Source organism: Schistocerca serialis, chromosome 1 (assembly GCF_023864345.2).
Source record: "Schistocerca serialis cubense isolate TAMUIC-IGC-003099 chromosome 1, iqSchSeri2.2, whole genome shotgun sequence".
Taxonomy (NCBI): Eukaryota; Metazoa; Arthropoda; class Insecta; order Orthoptera; family Acrididae; genus Schistocerca; species Schistocerca serialis.
In genome coordinates this window covers 1,099,868,775-1,099,886,575 of record NC_064638.1, presented here as the reverse complement: position 1 = coordinate 1,099,886,575, position 17,801 = coordinate 1,099,868,775, and the positions used below count along the sequence as shown (strand labels likewise).

The 17,801-nt window shown below is 43.6% G+C and overlaps 1 protein-coding gene across 2 annotated transcripts in view; it reads right to left on the bottom strand.

The window, feature by feature from the left end:
- Window positions 1-17,801, bottom strand: part of LOC126416381 (uncharacterized) — a 404,335-nt gene that overhangs the window by 67,075 nt on the left and 319,459 nt on the right. The gene's annotated exons all lie outside the window — the stretch shown is intronic.

The following is a 17,801-nucleotide window of genomic DNA, read 5'->3' as shown; positions in this document are numbered from 1 at the left end:
GTACAATGGCCCTTACCTCAAATTGGGACGTTTATCCCTCTCACCATTCTAAAAAGTTTTTAACATCATCACGGAATTACCCTGTACATTTATAGGCGACTAGAACTTCGACGTTTTGTAGTGTCGTTGGGTGACGTTTCCTAACATGGGTTTCTATGTAAAACTTGATCTACCAAGTTCCCTCTACAACCTCTAGAAGTGTGTAAAATGAATTTTGAAACACGCTGTGTATATGGGGTTGTTGCTGACCACGGAAGGACCTCGACATCACGTAGACAGTAGACAGTTCATCGAGATACGTGCCATGCGTGGACGAACATTACTCTGTTTGAAAAATAGCACGATGATACTGTGGCATGAAACGTAACCGCACGAGGACGCAGGATGCCAGCGACGTACCATTGTGCTGTCAACGTTCCCCAAAACACCACAAGCCGTAATCTGATGCCATAATCGATTTCTCCCCATACCACGACACCAGGAGTTACACCACTGTGTCTCTCCAAAATGTTGGAAGAACAGGACCTCAGTCCATGTCCCAGTCATATTCGCCAACTCTGCAGTAGTACAGAAACGCGATTCATCACTCAATATAAAGCAGCGCCATTCGTCAGCAGTTCGTGCTTACCGGACACGGCAACAGTCCAAACTCAATCATTGGTGTTAACGGCAGCCTATGTATGGGACGACCACTCCCTAGCCAGTCCGCAGCTAGTCTCCCGCCAATTATGCTGCTGATATAATATCGATGTATCAATAATGTGTCCAAAATTATCGATATATGTTGGACGTATATCAAACAAACTATCGATATGTCGAAATCGAAACAGCAACGTCGAGTGCCGATATCTTTTTTTTCTATATTTTCGCAATTTTCGATAAATTTTTCAAGTCGATCTTTCTAAACTGGACAAGAACATAATTTTACTTTCACTGCGTGAAGGACTCTTACTACTTTTGAACTTTCATCACGTCCAGTCTTTCTCTTTTAAGAGTTTTAACATAAAAAATTCTGAGCACGTTCTAGTATATTCCTCGCTGGTTGCTGAATCTCAACATTAGGCTTTCGTGGGATCCTTGACGTCTACCTTCAAGCGTATACCAATTGAAATTTGTTTTCAGGACTTCCATGACGTTCTTTTGTGGGTCAGACAGACCTGTGACATATCGTGCTGCCCTTCTTTTTGTACGGTCCCACATACTTTAGCGATATTCTAGGACAGGTCGCGAGAGTGGTTGAGAGCAGTCTCCTTTGTAAACTCATTGCTTTTACCCGTGAAAATGAATCCAAGTCTGCGCCCGACTGAATGTCTGTATAGCTTTTCCAGATGTTTGGTCACTATATGTAATTGCATCATTTTCAAAAAGCTGAGAATGCTATTAATGTTGTTTACTAGATCATTAATAAACAACACAAACACGTGGAGTCCCAGTACACTTACTTAGGGCGCTTCCGAAGTTTAAAACCTGTCGATGGCTCTCCTGTCACAATAACATGCAGCATCGTCCCCACCAAGGGATCTTCCATCCAGTCACCACTTGCGTTCGATTCTGCCACATGGTCGTACTTCTTTTTTTTTCAGTATTTTAGGAAGTCAAGAAATACTGCATCCACCCGCTTGCCTTGATCCATGGCTCACAATTTGCCATATGAGAAAACCGTGAGACGGGTTTCACATGATCTATGTTTTGGAAACTACGCTGTTTGGCTTGGAGGCCGTCATTCTGTTCGAGATATCCCTTTACGTCTGATTTCAGAATTTGTCACAAATTTCTCTTCAACGGATGTGAGCATTTTTGGACGGTAATACTGCTTTTGTAGAAGGATATCATCTGCGCTTTTTTGCAACTATTGGCCACAGTTTTCAGTAAGGAAAATTTTCAGTGTATTTTGGTTAAACGAAGAGCTAACTCTCATACTAGATTTGGCTATAAAATGGTTCAAATGGCTCTGAGCACTATGGGACTTTACATCTGAGGTCATCAGAACTTAGAACTAGTTAAACCTAACCAACCTAGGGACATCACACACATCCATGCCCGAGGCAAGATTCGAACCTGCGACCGTAGCGGTCGCGCGGTTCCAGACAGAAGAGCCTAGAACCGCTCGGCCACCCCATCCGGCAGATTTGGCTATAAAACCGACTTTTTGTAAAAGTATAATTTGTCGAAAATGGTTCAAATGGTTCTGAGCACTATGGGACTTAACATCTGAGGTCATCAGTCCTCTACACTTAGAACTACTTAAACCTAACTAACCTAAGGACATCACACACACCCATGCCCGAGGCAGGATTCGAACCTGCGACCGTAGCAGCAGCGCGGTTCCGGACTGAAGCGCCTAGAACCGCTCGGCCACAACGGCCGGCTAATTTGTCGAGAGCGTGACTATTTAGTCTTTGTATTAAAACTGTATCGCAACTGACACAGTTACAACAGATGCAATTTTCCTTTCCCGATGACGATATTGATTCAGCTCCAATATTTTAATATCTACAAATCATTTATACAAATGTATTTAGCATAATTTCAGAATCATGTGCAAAACGTATTAGTAGCTTTATTAACTGTTCTCTGTGTTTTATATAGTTTCCTATATTATTTAAAGCCGCTATTCGTGTTTAAAGATGTTGGTGTAGAGTAATCGTATTGCACTTTGTTACAAGAGAAGACAAATTCAATTTATCCTTCGTCTCTCGTTATTAACCTTCGTGAATGAGTCGCTCAGACCCACAATATCCTTTGGACTTACCGATAAGTAACAGTGGTTTTATAGGTATCGACACAACGCAGTAACAGTGGTTTTATAGGTATCTACACAACGCAGAAATGCTATGTATGTATACAAAGTCGTAATAATACGACAGTAATAGCAAAATTTACAAATGCGAACCCGCACTACGCACTGATTTTGCGGGCATGTGTGTATCAAGGGGCCGCTAGAGGCAAGCAGATTACAAAACGATACGCACACCTTCGCAGCATCTCATGTATGCGCGTTTCAAAGGTCCTACAAAAGTGTATGGAGCGGTTAAAACAATCCTTCTGAAACGGAAGTGAAATATACCTTTCACCTACCTACAAAATATTTTATTATTACGTGCCCGTTTCAGTGAGTATAACAACGAGCATCAAACAGCATTTATTTTATTATAGGTTGTCACAGATAGAAAATAATTACTTACATTCTTAATCCGCTGCATTTTAACAGTAAGCGTTAACAGGTGAATACTCAATCATTTTAAGGACACAAACGCCACGAGAGAGCGCTACAATCGGCTGCATTGAAACCAGCATGCTTTTTTGAGAGATGTAGGCAATATTGTTCTCTTCTTTCGGCCTCTTGACTGAGAATTCGAACAGCGTTTCAGAACACCTGAATTCAACCTGCCCGAATATTCGCTTGACTGCGGATGTGGGAAAGGTTGTCTGCCTTTCGTTCACTTATGTGTTATCAGGAAGAACGTTGGGGCATGCCGTTTATTGAAAGCCAATTCGCACTGATTTTTATCTTCATGCTGATCCTGTCAAAAAAGGGCTACATCGTACCTTGGTTCATAGGGCCCACGTCATCTGAAACCCTAAAAGTTTATCTTCTGAGTTAGCCCACCTCGGCGTCATGCTTCGCTAGAATAATTATAATGAAAGCCAGATGAGACGTGTGTTTCTCTGTCGACCAATCTTGAATCGTTTGAGTGACGAAAATAACAAGACGGCACCTAAGTCTACGATCTTTTTCCCTTACGTAGGACGCAATGCCTAATGGATTAGTCGTATTCTGTGGAAACACAATGTGAAATGTGTTTTTCGATCGCCATCTAAGATAACCGCCCTTTTGCGATCTGAATACGATGATACCGGTTTGCTTAAGGGGGATGTGTACTGTATCCGACACAAGAGGTAAGCAAAAGAAAACTGACAACTTAGAAGACAAATAAGTAAACTGTTCATTATTTCAAACGCAATCGCCATGCCTGTTAATACGCTTGTAAGACTATGAGACAAGCCAGTCAGAATATTTGTGCTTGCCTGCAGAACTATGATTGTACCCAGGGGTGCATCTGTTCGTTCGAAGCAAATCGACGGCCGCGAATGTCTTTCTTCAGGGCTCCAAAAATATGCAAAACTCATGGGGAAAGATAGGTACGTATGGAGGATATGTAAGGGCCTGCCCTCATGTTGATTCCTTAGGCATCTTCGAAGTGTAGCAATGAAAAGTGACAGACTTTTAGTCGAACCTGAAAAGGGAAAGATTAAGAGTTGAGATGCAACCAAGCAATCCATCCGTACGGGAAAACTAGCGTTAACTCCACCTTGTGGTGACGTGTTCGTGTCATTCAAGGTTCACACAGCGCGCAGATAAGATAGGGAACGGTTACGAGGCAGAAGCCACCTCGAGAAACCTGCTGGCCAACGTCCAGAGCGCGTATATCTAACGTTTCACATCGAAAAGATCGAAATAGAAGAGTAATTTTTTTTCTTTCTCTGTAAACCAGCCTATCTCTCCCTGGTTGCTATGAGCAGTTTCAGATTGAGCAACAGCTCAGCAATTAAATCAGCAACGCAGTTTTCAGGTTCTCTGAAGCGTTATTTACATACAATAAATTTGAGTGTTGCTTGGACTATTAATAATAATACCCAAAGAATAAAACATAATTTCTCACATTTCTCGGGGAGAGCATGCACTGGAAATTTCCTCGTCTTGGAAATAGTATCACTTTATTTGTGTGTCTGGATGCTTCTCACGTCGGCACAGCGTTACCCTGTTGTATCGGAAACAATGGCATACATCCACCCGCCTGCAAATTGTGCTGATTTTATTCTCCATGTTCTAACTACACTTTCGATTTCCGAGGGGGTGACGAGTAATCCAGACGAGTAATTGTCTAGACGAGTGTGGGAATACCAACTGAACGAAACAGACGATGTGAATAGGACACCATTGCATTATTTAACTTCGTCACTGAATGCCCCTTTAACATTAGTGATAAAAAATGATCGAAACTTGCAGAAGATCGTTTAACGTCAGAAAGTGGCCTATGATGGCCTACATGAACTTCCATTCTTTCCCTTGCAAATAATTACTTTTTGCAGGACGATAATATAATTATTTGACAAAACATTCTGTGTTTTTAAACATTGATTACAGTCCAATAATAAGTTCAATCGATTATAAAATCAGCATTGGTCTAATCTCCATTTACCAGTAAGATTTTTATCTTGCAAGCAAAGATTTAAATGCCACACCTAAAGTGAGTAAGTTGAACAGTCGTAGGAGAAAAATAATGAAAATCCTCAGGAGTCAGAATTTAATTTGTCAATAATGTAAGAAGCGCTTCGTGGTTTAATATCCCTCAGTAAGTTACGTTTCATCTGTCTCTGAGTTGTTATCCCTCTCGGTGATATTATGGGTTTCTGAAGTGACACAATAAAATTACGGAGAAAAAAGTCAAAAAATAAATGTAAGCGGTCCAAAATGGAAAATCGATATTTACACTCAATTGGCTCTGAGCACTATGGGACTTAACTTCTAAGGTCATCAGTCCCCTAGAACTTAGACCTACTTAAACCTAACTAACCTAAGGACATCACACACATCCATGCCCGTGGCAGGATTCGAACCTGCGACCGTAGCGGTCACGCGGTTCCAGACTGTAGCGCCTAGAACCGCACGGCCACCCCGACCGGCACACTCAATTCTGACTTAAACGTTTACTTGTCCGCTGTGGTGGTTGTGGTGATTTCACTTAAACGTCGTAATTTTTGGGTGAATTGGGTGAACCGTTGTACATACGTAGATAGCATGAATCTGAGTTATTAAACCTAGAAAGACTTCGCACAACACTGCGTCTGCTTGAGGTTTTCATTTTGTTTTTGTACTATGCAGTTTTTTTTATCTTTTACAGAAGTCTCTACGTTTAATGCCAGCGGCCTTGGCGCAGAGGTAACACTGGTCCCTGGCAGATCACCGATCACCGAAGTTAAGCGCTATCAGCTTGGCTAGGAGGAGGATGCAGCGGTTGGTCGGTACCAATGGGCCTTCCGAGGCCTGTATAGTTTAATTGTAGTTTGATCTAGATTTAATCGCCTGTATCGGTTCCCATCTTTGAAAACATAATCTCAACCAATGTCATCCGTCGGTTAAAAGGTTTGACCAAAAATGATACAGGATTGTCCAAATGAACAAGATGCCACGAAAATCTCCTGCAAATCTGAAACGGCAGACTGCAAAAATTGTGGGAAAGGGTAAAAATATCCGCACATTTTATTCTGGTGTCAGCCACCGGTAACTGGTGCTCCGCATGTTACACCGGCACCAATGTGTCATCTTCAATGTATAGTATTAACGAGCGAAACAAGAAAGCTATACCTAGCAAATCAGTCGATAAATGTCCATCTATGAACGATTCAAACAATATTCATATGGAAATAATACTTAACACCTCAGCCTTTCTCCCACCATTTAACTGAATGAAGAAAGACTCGTATGGCATTGCTGCAAGGGAAACACCGAGAGCTTTCCAGCCTTCTAATCTGCACACAATGGCCAGTTTTCACGTGGTGAGTGAGAGCTGTCTCTTAACATGTATCAACTGAGTACAGGTGATGTAATGTGTGTGTGTGTGTGTGTGTGTGTGTGTGTATCATATTTGTGTGGTTCAACCTAGTTTCGGCAATAGCTTGGTTCTCTCAACAGCACCAAGGAACCGCCGAGCTTGCTATACCCAGCCGACAACCCGACCGCAATCAATCACGTCCCATGCACTCACTTCATAAGACATAGAGATGAGGTTTGCAATTTAATGCAGTCTGGTGATCAGTAACTTTACACTACCTCTCCTCCTCTCGCCGGCCAAATAGTGGAGGTGAAAATTTCTTACACCACCAGGATTCGAACCGGCAATCTTCGAAAGCCACCTTGCGCCTTAGTGACCTCGGTCCACACCGATAGCTGAGTGGTCAGCGCGGCTGTCTGTCTCGCCAAGAGGCCCGGGCTCGATTCCCGGCTGGGTCGGAGATTTTCTCCGCTCAGGGACTGGGTGTTGCATTGTCCTCATTATCATTTCATCATCATCAGTGGAAGGCAACGGGAAACCACCACCGGAATCACTTCCCTAGACGCTCATGCGGTGGACCTCTCTGACGAGGCTTCCCCAAGACAAGAATTGCCGTAAGGCAGAACACAAAGTTTAAAAAGTGACCTCGGCTGTGGAGGATGCCACCGTGGAAGTGAATTATGCTTTCTCCTGTTCGCAGCACTGTGACAGCATCTATACTACTGGCCATTAAAATTGCTACATCACGAAGATGACGTGCTATAGACGCGAAATTTAACCGACAGGAATCAGATGCTGTGATATGCAAATGAGTCGCTTTTCAAAGCATTCACACAAGGTTGGCGCCGGTGGCGACAACTACAACGTGCCCACATAAAGAAAGTTTCCAACCGATTTCTCATACACAAACAGCTGTTGACCGGCGTTGCTTGGTGAAACGTTGTTGTGATGCCTCGTGTAAGGAGGAGAAATGCTACCATCACGTTTCCGTCTTTGATAAAGGTCGGATTGTAGCCTATCGCGATTGCGGTTTATCGTATCGCGACATTGCTGCTCGCGTTGGTCGAGAGCCAATGACTGTTAGCAGAATATGGAATCGGTGGGTTCAGGATGGTAGTACCGAAAGCCATGCTGGATCCCAACGGCCTCGTAACACTAGCAGTCGAGATGACAGGCATCTTATCCGCGAGGCTGTAACGGATCGTGCAGCCACGTCTCGATCCCTGAGTCAACAGATCGGGACGTTTGCAAGACAACAACCATCTGCACGAACAGTTCGACGACGTTTGCAGCAGCATGGACTATCATCTCGGAGACCATGGCTGCGGTTACCCTTGACGCTGCATCACAGACAGGAGCGCCCGGGATGCTGTACTCAACGACGAACCTGGGTGCAGGAATGGCAAAACGTCATTTTTTCGGATGAATCCAGGTTCTGTTTACAGCATCATGACGGTCGCATCCGTGTTTGGCGATATCGCGATGAACGCACATTGGAAGCGTGTATTCGTCATCGCCATACTGGCGTATCACCCGGCGTGATGGTATGGGGTGTAAATGGTTACACGTCTCGGTCACCTCTTGTTCGCACTGACGGCACTTTGAACAGTGGACGTTACATTTCAGATGTGTTACGACTCGTGGCTCTACCCTTCATTCGATCCCTGCGAAATCCTACATTTCAGCTGGATAATGCACGACCGCATGTTGCAGGTCCTATACGGACCTTTCTGGATACAGAAAATGTTCGACTGTTGCCCTGGCCAGCACATTCTCCAGATCTCTCACCAATTGAAAGCGTCTGGTCAATGGTGGCCGAACAACTGGCTCGTCACAATACGCCAGTCACTACTCGATGAACTGTGGTATCGTGTTGACGCTGCATCGGCAGCTGTACCTGTACACGCCATCCAAGCTCTGTTTGACTCAGTGCCCAGGCGTACCAAGGCCGTTATTGCGGCCAGAGGTGCTTGTTCTGGGTACTGATTTCTCAGGATCTATGCACCCAAATTGCGTGAAAATGCAATCACACGTCAGTTCTAGTATAATATATTTGTCCAATACTCGTTTATCATCTGTATTTCTTCTTGGTGTAGCAATTTTAATGGCCAGTAGTGTAGTTAACACATTAGTTCCAGCTACGTACCTCATCATAACTGCCCGGTAGGCGGCAGTATGTTCACCGCTGAAGTATGTTCCCAGCAAGACAATATACCCTGCTTGTAGCGCCCTTCTTTTCCACATACAGTATTGCTTCCCTCACAGTGTTACCTTTCCTTTATAATGTAAGTGTATTGTGTCGAAAGCCAGATGTTTAAAGTGAACTTTCGATTGCCTTGTTGATGAAGTGAGTGGGTAGAACATGGTGCTGGTCTATAGCTTCTCCTGCCGTGCAATAGAAAGGGAGAGGCAAAGCCTAAAATTTCCATCCGTCGGACGGATCAACATCAATAGAGTCACTCGCCATCGTTCCACGAGACGCTGCAGAGCGGTTTGGGAATTAATGCAAGGTGGAAAGACGCAAGCTGGTCCTCAGACATTGTGCTCCACTACCTCTCTTCTCCATGCCAGGCAAATCCTAGTGACAGAAACTGTTGCCACCATTATAGTTACTTCATGAAGGAATCGAAGGAATATTAGATGTTAGTATCCCGTCGACGATGAAGTCATTGGGAGCGGAGTGTAAGCAAGTAATTCACAAGGATGGGGAAGCAACTGGGTCGATTCAATTTTCCTAAAGGAATCGTTTCAGCCTCAAACGATTTTGGGAAACTTCGATAAACTTGAAATCTGGATGGCAGGACGGGGATTTTAACCTCACTGTTAGAAATGAGACAAATATCATAACCACTGTGCCACAAACTTCTTCTGGCTCAACGCTACCGCGCCGAATAGTGTTAATTACTTAGACCCCAGAAAACTGCCAAAATGATTGGAAAGAACGAAATCCGTCACAGAGGAAAAACATACAAATCAGTGATAATTCCAAGACGTACTGCAAAGTACACTTTTCTGTCTGCAGAAATGAGCCTCTCCGGATCTTTAGATGTGCGTCTTGACTTTTTTATTTTCCCTCTCGTTTATCCCGTCTGGTACTGGGTGTGGCTTTGTCAGGATTTAGGAATTTTTGTATTATTATATGACTTGGTGGCCGGGTGCCCTTCCTGACGCCCTAGTCGTTAAGGTATCCTAAAGGAGGGAAGTCGTGTAGCGCCATCTGCCTGTGAAACGTGTAAACTGCATTGTGTGTGCTATTGTATTCTAACTGCTTATATATCGTATATTCTGATCTGGAATGTGAGGATTAGCCCAGAATTTGCCTAGACGACCTTGGGAAACCACCTAAAACCCACACTCAGTCTAGTCGGTGCACCACACCCATGGTCGTTTAGTCGCCCCGCGGATTAGATCCGGGCTCACCTCTGTAGCCCACAACCCGGTATACTGAACGTTACGCTTTATGAGCAGGTGTGCGCGTGTCGAAAGAATGGAGATTATAAAAAATGGTTCAAATGACTCTGAGCGCTATGGGACTTAACATCTGAGGTCATCAGTCCCCTAGAACTTAGAACTACTTAAACCTAACTAACCTAAGGACATCACACATATCCATGCCCGAGGCAGGATTCGAACCTGCGACCGTAGCGGTCGCGCGGTTCCAGACTGAAGCGCCTAGAACCGCTCGGCCACCAGGGGTCGGCGGAGATTATAAGCGGAGTCGCTGAATACTGGCTAGAGCGTACTGATCTATACATATTGCAACATACCACGCCGCGCTTTCCGTCTGTATGCGAAAGCACAGCTCAGGAACTACAGAAGGTATTTTAATACGGTTTTCACTAATAGACATACCGATTCACGAGGAACATGTGTGCGTATCTATACATGCTACAAAAAAAGTCGTCTGGGCCATTGTGAAGCCGCGATGGCTCGCTAGTACAGTTATAAAATCTCCAAGCACTGTATCTCAGGTCCCTAAGATAAGAGTTTAGTCAGAGTATGGAGATAAATATATAAATCAATTCTGTAGCAATTGGCTGAGTCAAGCCTGGCTGGCAAAAAGTGATACATCAGTCACAAGTACTTACATATTACAGATCGCCGTGCAGTTGTCTTCTGGAAGTTTTTGCTGGTGTGGAGAGACTGACACGTCGTTCGTGAAGCCACAGAGGATGTCTGTGGACACCAGTAGTCTGTTTCGACGATCACGGATACGGGTAACCACACTGTTAGAAGTGAAGACTCAGCAGGTATTCCTCGTGTCCGACACCACTCCTGCCGCACGTCCGCGCGTCACCTACGCACCGAGCTATCTGTACGGGGCCGGCCAGGGATCAGACTGACACCCAGTCACCAGAAGATCAATGTCGGCGCCAACGCTTATCAGCATTGCCGGGGACGGGCGATGGCTTATCTGCTGCCAAGGCGTTCCCCGAGCTCGTTTCGTAACCAGCCGCTGATATAACGCCGTTGTGTCAAATTCTCGAAAAAAATCTGAAAACGCTTCCGTGTAGGAAGTGAGTCTACTCGTCTTGGAATATAAAAAATCTGTGCAGTCGCGTCACTCGAAAGATGACTAACACCGGCGAACGACTGAGTTCTATAACGGACTATAATCGATTCATCGTAATCGCTCAGCTTATGGAGGGCGTGGCATGGCTTCCGTGATGATGTAACTGAATAACCATGGGGCACGTAAATTGAAACCGCTGATAGACATAGAGACAGCTTCATGGTGAAAAAGTGGAGTTAAGTTTTTGAAATGAGCAGAAAAATAACACACAAACACCAAGCACGAATAAGAAACGTGAAATGCGACCAAAGGAATGAAAAGATGGTATAGCATTCTTGGCTGAAAGACATGTGTGGTAATCTCAGTTTCCCAGTTTTATTAGTGCATACTGGCATCTCTACGATGGGAATTGCTATTACCTACATATACATGATTGCTCTGCAATTCACACTTAAGTGTGTGGTAAAGGCCTCATAGAATTACTTTAGACTATACCTCGACCGTTCCACTCTTGGAAGTAACACATGGCTTAAATGAACACGTACATCTTTCAAATGTTCAAATGTGTGTGAAATCTTATTGGACTTAACTGCCAAGGTCATCAGTCCCTAGGCTTACACACTACTTAACCTAAATCATCCTAAGGACAAACACACACACCCATGTCCGAGGAAGGACTCAAACCTCCGCCGGGACCAGCCGCACAGTCCATGACTGCAGCGCCCCAGACCGCTCGGCTAATCCCGCGTACTTCTTTCCGTGCAAGCTCAACTCCTCCTATTTCATTACGATAATCAGTTCTCCGTATGTAGATGGGAGTCAACAGAATATTGTGGTTATCGTAGAAGAAAGTAGGTGGTTAAAATTTCGTGAGATCATCTCGCCGCAAAGAAATACGCCCTTGTTTCAATGACTGCCACATTAAGGGCTGGGATATGCGTGAGAGTTATTTCCTCTGAACCAGTTTGGTACTTTCAGATAGTACTCGCAGAATTTTCACACTGGGCCCGGATTTTCGCTGATAGTATCTTTGAATGTACTTTCTGGAGGAGTTTGAGAGTCTTGCGAGAGCGTTTACATATGGCAAGATGATTTCTGTTGTGACGATGATTTCTGTTGTAGACTTCGCAAATCTGAGACGTCCGGTAGGCGATGACGTCACGGCTGTTGAACGATTCAAATCCTGCCACTTTATCTACCTTTGGCCCATTGCATTAAAAATCAGCCTGCTACACGCATTTTCTCGTTCGTTGTGATACCTCACAAAGTTCAATGACCGACCATGATAAATCAAAATGCGTTTCTGTGAGTGCTCTCACATCGCTCTCCGCGAGATTTTTCTGTCGTAGTTCTGTGCGTGAAGAAGAGGTTGCGACAGAAAAGCTTCCGGCTTTTAATGCAAAGAAAAAGACAGCGCATTAGGCGGCGGTATAATTTTGGAGTATGCAAGAATTTCATTTTTCAGTATGTGATGGAAAATCCATATCAATATGGAAATTTTTGGAAGATGACAACGATGGCGATGGAAGAAATGCTCTTTAATATAAATGGACTCTAAACTGCCAATCTAGATATTATTACGCGTAATTCCGTTAGTGTTAAAGACAGAGAGCTTGTGACACTAACGTTTCTAGCATTAGCTACGTTTATTCTCTTTAATATTTGATAAGTTACGATGAAATAATATTGCACCAATTTAATCTTGATACCTATAGAACTTCAAAAGCCAAATACAGCGGATATCTGATAAATGAAGAATTTCCGGACATACATTTATTTGAACGTTTTTACTTCTAATGAGTTACGGAACCACTCGTAAATTCTTGAATGTCTGTTCTTGAACTCCCAATATGATAATACGATCAATAAATACCACGTGATATAAAATTACAGATACATCTCTATTACTTGAAATTAAAAGGCAATTTTCCGAGTTCCAAAACGATTACTGACAAGCCGGCCGGTGTGGCCGTGCGGTTCTAGGCGCTTGTCTGGAACCGCGTGACCGCTACGATCGCAGGTTCGAATCCTGCCTCGGGCATGGATGTGTGTGATGTCCTTAGGTTAGTTAGGTTTAAGTAGTTCTAAGTTCTTAGGGACTGATGACCACAGATGTTAAGTCCCATAGTGCTCAGAGCCATTTGAACCATTTGATGATTACTGTCAAACATAACTTCACTTATTTCTCTGTGTTAATTAATCTATGTTATAAAGCTCCTTTGCCCTGATTCCTTGAATTGTTGATATTCTGGCAAATTTCTTCTGTGTAGGTGTTAAAAGCTGCCGTTTCAGCCTACAAACTTTACTTCTTCTCACAGTCCCGTTGTCCAGTTACTGTACATTCCGTAACGCTGACCTATCCTTATACAAATTAATTAAATGTTCGACTTCGTCCTAAGTCCACTTCCTGGCAGCTTTCTTCTTTACTTTTTTCGCCGACACAACGCAGACATTCTTACTCACAATGCGTATCCATAGCGACGGTAGTCTCAACAGTCCCCGACGATTCCGGTACACATTTAGAAAGGTTCTTCATTTGTGTGGCTATATTGTCCGTAGTTGCTTTACAATTCCTGAGGGTATTTTCGTTCAGTTGTGTTTTATTTTTTTATTTCACCAGACGCGTTTCGCTTTATTGAGGTAAAGCATCATCATTGATGGATGATTCCTGCTTGGTTTCTCGCCCAAATTGGTAAATACGGAAATTAACAACATTGATAATGCTTCACCTCAACAAAGCAGAAGGCGCCTGGTGGAAAAAGCATGCATTTTCTTGTAGTTGTCACGGCAGAACGATAATACCCTCACGGATTTAGAGAGGTTCGTTGCAGTGTCAGTGTGGTGCAGTGGGTAATGGGCTAGTCAAACATTCATATTTTCGTACTGTCGCTGGATCGAGTCTCTTCGGTAACAATTATTTTCGTTTCTTAATTCTATACAATATGTCTATGATGTTTTTATATGTTATTTCTTGCACAGCACTGTTTAAGTCTAGAACTTTCGAAATTGGCAAACTGCTGTTGACGTTCATTCAGGAGGAAAAACTGCGATTCCTTCGCTCGGAAACATGCCACGGCCACATTTTATGGCTCAAAACACGCAGCTTCGTTGTTACTTTTATTTGATGTATATATGAGTACGGCAAAATATACACCAAATGTGGTAGTACAAACTGTGAAATACGGCACAAACCTGGGACGCTATATGGCTTCTCATCACTCTCAGCTCTCCCGACAATGCCGGTATAGTTTTTCGTGCCTGAGAACTACAGCGATCAGCACTCGAGAGATGGAGGTTGCCGTCTCCCCGCGCGGTCTAAACCCGCGAAGCGCGACTGCCTGAGATCTTGCGCCACCTCCAGACACTGCTAGCGAGGAGTCTCGGCGCTGTTTACACGACACGTATTGCTCACAAAAGCTCTCTGAGAGTGAAAAACTCTGACGTGTATGCCTACCTTAACCTGCTTATCATATCCGTGGCAAGAGGGCGGCCAAACGTAGTGTAGGCAGTCGTTTTAATAGAATCATTGCTTGTTCAAAATGTTCTACCAATGAAATGCAGTCTTTGGTTCACCTTCCCCACAAAATTTTCTGTGTGACAGTTTCACTTAAAGTTGCTTGTAATTGTATTCCTTAGGTATTTAGTTGAGACTACAATATTTAAATTTGCATTATTTTTTCGTGTTGTGTCCTAACTGTGCAGTCAGTTACACAAGAAATTGTACGTCACAATTTTAAGCGACATCTTGGTAGTGGTCTCGAATCTGTAATCAACGCGCTTTCACACTGTCTATAGATAACCAGTGTGAGGGTTGAATGTTTTATTTGGTCGGTTGCAGTTCAAAATGAGTGCAAAATATCTGAACCGTCACAAGGCAATGTTACTCGTAAATCACCCAAAGGGTCTAAAGCTTTCATATGGAGCCGCTGTTAAAGGTGTTAGAAAGTCAAAAATGATCGTACCGTCCGGCCGCTGTGGCAGAGCGGTTCTAGGCGCTTCAGTATGGAACCGCGCGACCGCTACGGTCGAAGGTTCGAATCCTGTCTCGGGCATGGATGTGTGTGATGTCCTTAGGTTAGTTAGGTTTAAGTAGTTCTAAGTTCTAGGGGACTGATGACCTCAGATGTTAAGTCCCATAGTGCTCAGAGCCATTTGAGCCATTGCGAAGTGGGTCAAATCATATTTAGAGGTTGGAAACGTGGATGGTTAAGGTGCCAAGCTATAGTCGATAATGGTTGGGATTGGATAACTACTAGCTAATTATGCAATTAGTGATAACATGTATTTTCATGTAAACGTATATTCATAATAGTGTCTTTTATTTCATTCAGACACCGGCATACACATTCTTGTGGAACTGATAGCGTTGGAATTTAATATGAGACACTTCCCGGCCGTCTGGTGACAGTGGTTCCCTCATCAAGTCTCGTTTCCTTCTCGGTAAAATCTCAGAGAGGAGAAGTGTTTCCCACAGCGAGTTTCCTACTGCTTACGTCCACCTCAAACGATAATGGATCACGGCGTCCCGTGTTCGATCCCCGCCCGGGTTGCGGATTTTCTCTGCACGGAGATTGGGTGTTTGTGTTGTCCTCATCACTCCATCATCATTCACGAAAGTGGCTATATTGAACTGTGTAGATATTGGGAATGTGTACGGGCGCTGATGGCCGCACAGTTGAGCGCCCCACAAACCAAACTTCATCATTATCATCAAACGATGATACATAAGTGTGCTCTAGCGTCTTGTATTTCGGAGCTGGGAGAATATGAGCTGATCCGTATAATCTGTTCTGTTTCATTTACTTTGATTAGCCGAAATAAAACGAGCATTCACCTACTGTGGAAATTAGCAACTTAGAGCACCGCAGAATTCCGGATTTAGGTTATTCTACCAAACTGCAGCCTGTAACTGCGTGTGAGCATGAAGGAAACTGGGATACTCATTTAATGCTCACGCCTTTCCATTATCATCAACCAATAAGAAATACACGCATGGGGACGAAACCACGGACAGCCATTAACGTCGAAGGTTCTAATTGACGTCGGAGTCTTTCCAGTTTTCTAAAACATACCAGGCATCAATCTGTGGCACTTTGTTGCAAATGTATACCGAAGCAGCTGACTTGACAAAGCGTTCACACTGACGCTATAAGGTCGTCAGTTACCGTTGTTCTAGGCTTGGCTGCTATTCAGGAATGGTCCCACGAAGTAATAGATATACGTTGGCTAATAAGATGAAACAATGTTCGACAACGTTAGCCGTCGTATAGGGAGATGCAGCTTTCTAAGAGAACACCTATACGACACATCCCTCCTCGTCCTATATATTGGTCCTCTCCTTTTCAGCAAAATCCTAGTGATGAGAATTTATTCCTCCAGTAGTATCTCAAGCAGTTATACACGGTCCGCTGACATTAAAGTGACCACCTGTCAAAAGCCTAAATAAACATCTTTTGCAGCGCGGACGAATTGAAAAAGAGTAATGAACTTTTGGACGGTCCCGACGGAGATGTGGAGCCATGCTGATGACAGTGTCACAGCCAGTTGAGCTACGTTCGAACAGACAGGTCGGGGTGGTCCCACAGGTTCTCAAAAATGTTCAAATGCGTGTGAATTCATAAGGGACTAAACTACTGAGGTCATCGGTCCCTAGACTTACACTACTTTCCCATACCCGACGGAGGACTCGAACCTCCGGTGGGAGTGGCCGCCCAGTCCGTGACATGGCGCCTCAAACCGCGCGGCCACTCCGCGCTGCTACAGGTTCTCGATTGAGCTTAAATCTGTGGAGTCTGGTGGCCAGTGGAGTACGGTAGACTCATCCTGGTGCTCTTCGAATGACGCAAGTACACAAGCTGTGTGATACGTTGCGTTGCCCTGCTGGTAGATACTATAGTTTGTAAGTAGGCTGTTTAGGTTTATATGTTGGTAACGCCATGTAGCGCTCTATATGAAAATCACTGACTGTGTTGTGTGCAGTCTGTGGCTGGTTTGCATTGTTGGAATTTGCTATTGTAGTGTTGGGCAGTTGGCTGTTAACAACGCGTAGCGTTGCGCAGTTGGAGGTGGATGTGGGGAGAGAGATGGCGGAGTTTTGAGAGCGGATGATCTGGGCATGTATCCGCCAGAAAGAGTAAATTCGTAATGCTGGATATCATGAATATATATATATATATATATATATATATATATATATATATATATATATATATATAATGACTTTTGAACACTATTAAGGTAAATACATTGTTTGTTCTCTATCAAAATCTTTCATTTGCTAAGTATGCCTATCAGTAGTTAATGCCTTCAGTAGTTAGAATATTTTATTTAGCTGGCAGTATTGACGCTCGCTGTATTGCAGTAGTTCGAGTAACGAAGATTTTTGTGAGGTAAGCGATTCATGAAAGGTATAGGTTATTGTTAGTCAGGGCCATTCTTTTGTAGGGATTATTGAAAGTCAGATTGCGTTGCGCTGAAAATATTGTGTGTCAGTTTAGTGTTGATCGGAATAGATAAAGAGCGAGATGTCTGAGTACGTTCAGTTCTGCTCAGCCGTTTGAAAATCAAATAATGTAAGAGGTTTATCAGCACAGTCATTCATAAATTTTTCGAAGGGGACGTTTCAAATGTTCAAAATGTTCAAATGTGTGTGAAATTTTATGAGACTTAACTGCTAAGGTCATCAGTCCCTAAGCTTACACTCTACTTAACCTAAATTATCCTAAGGACAA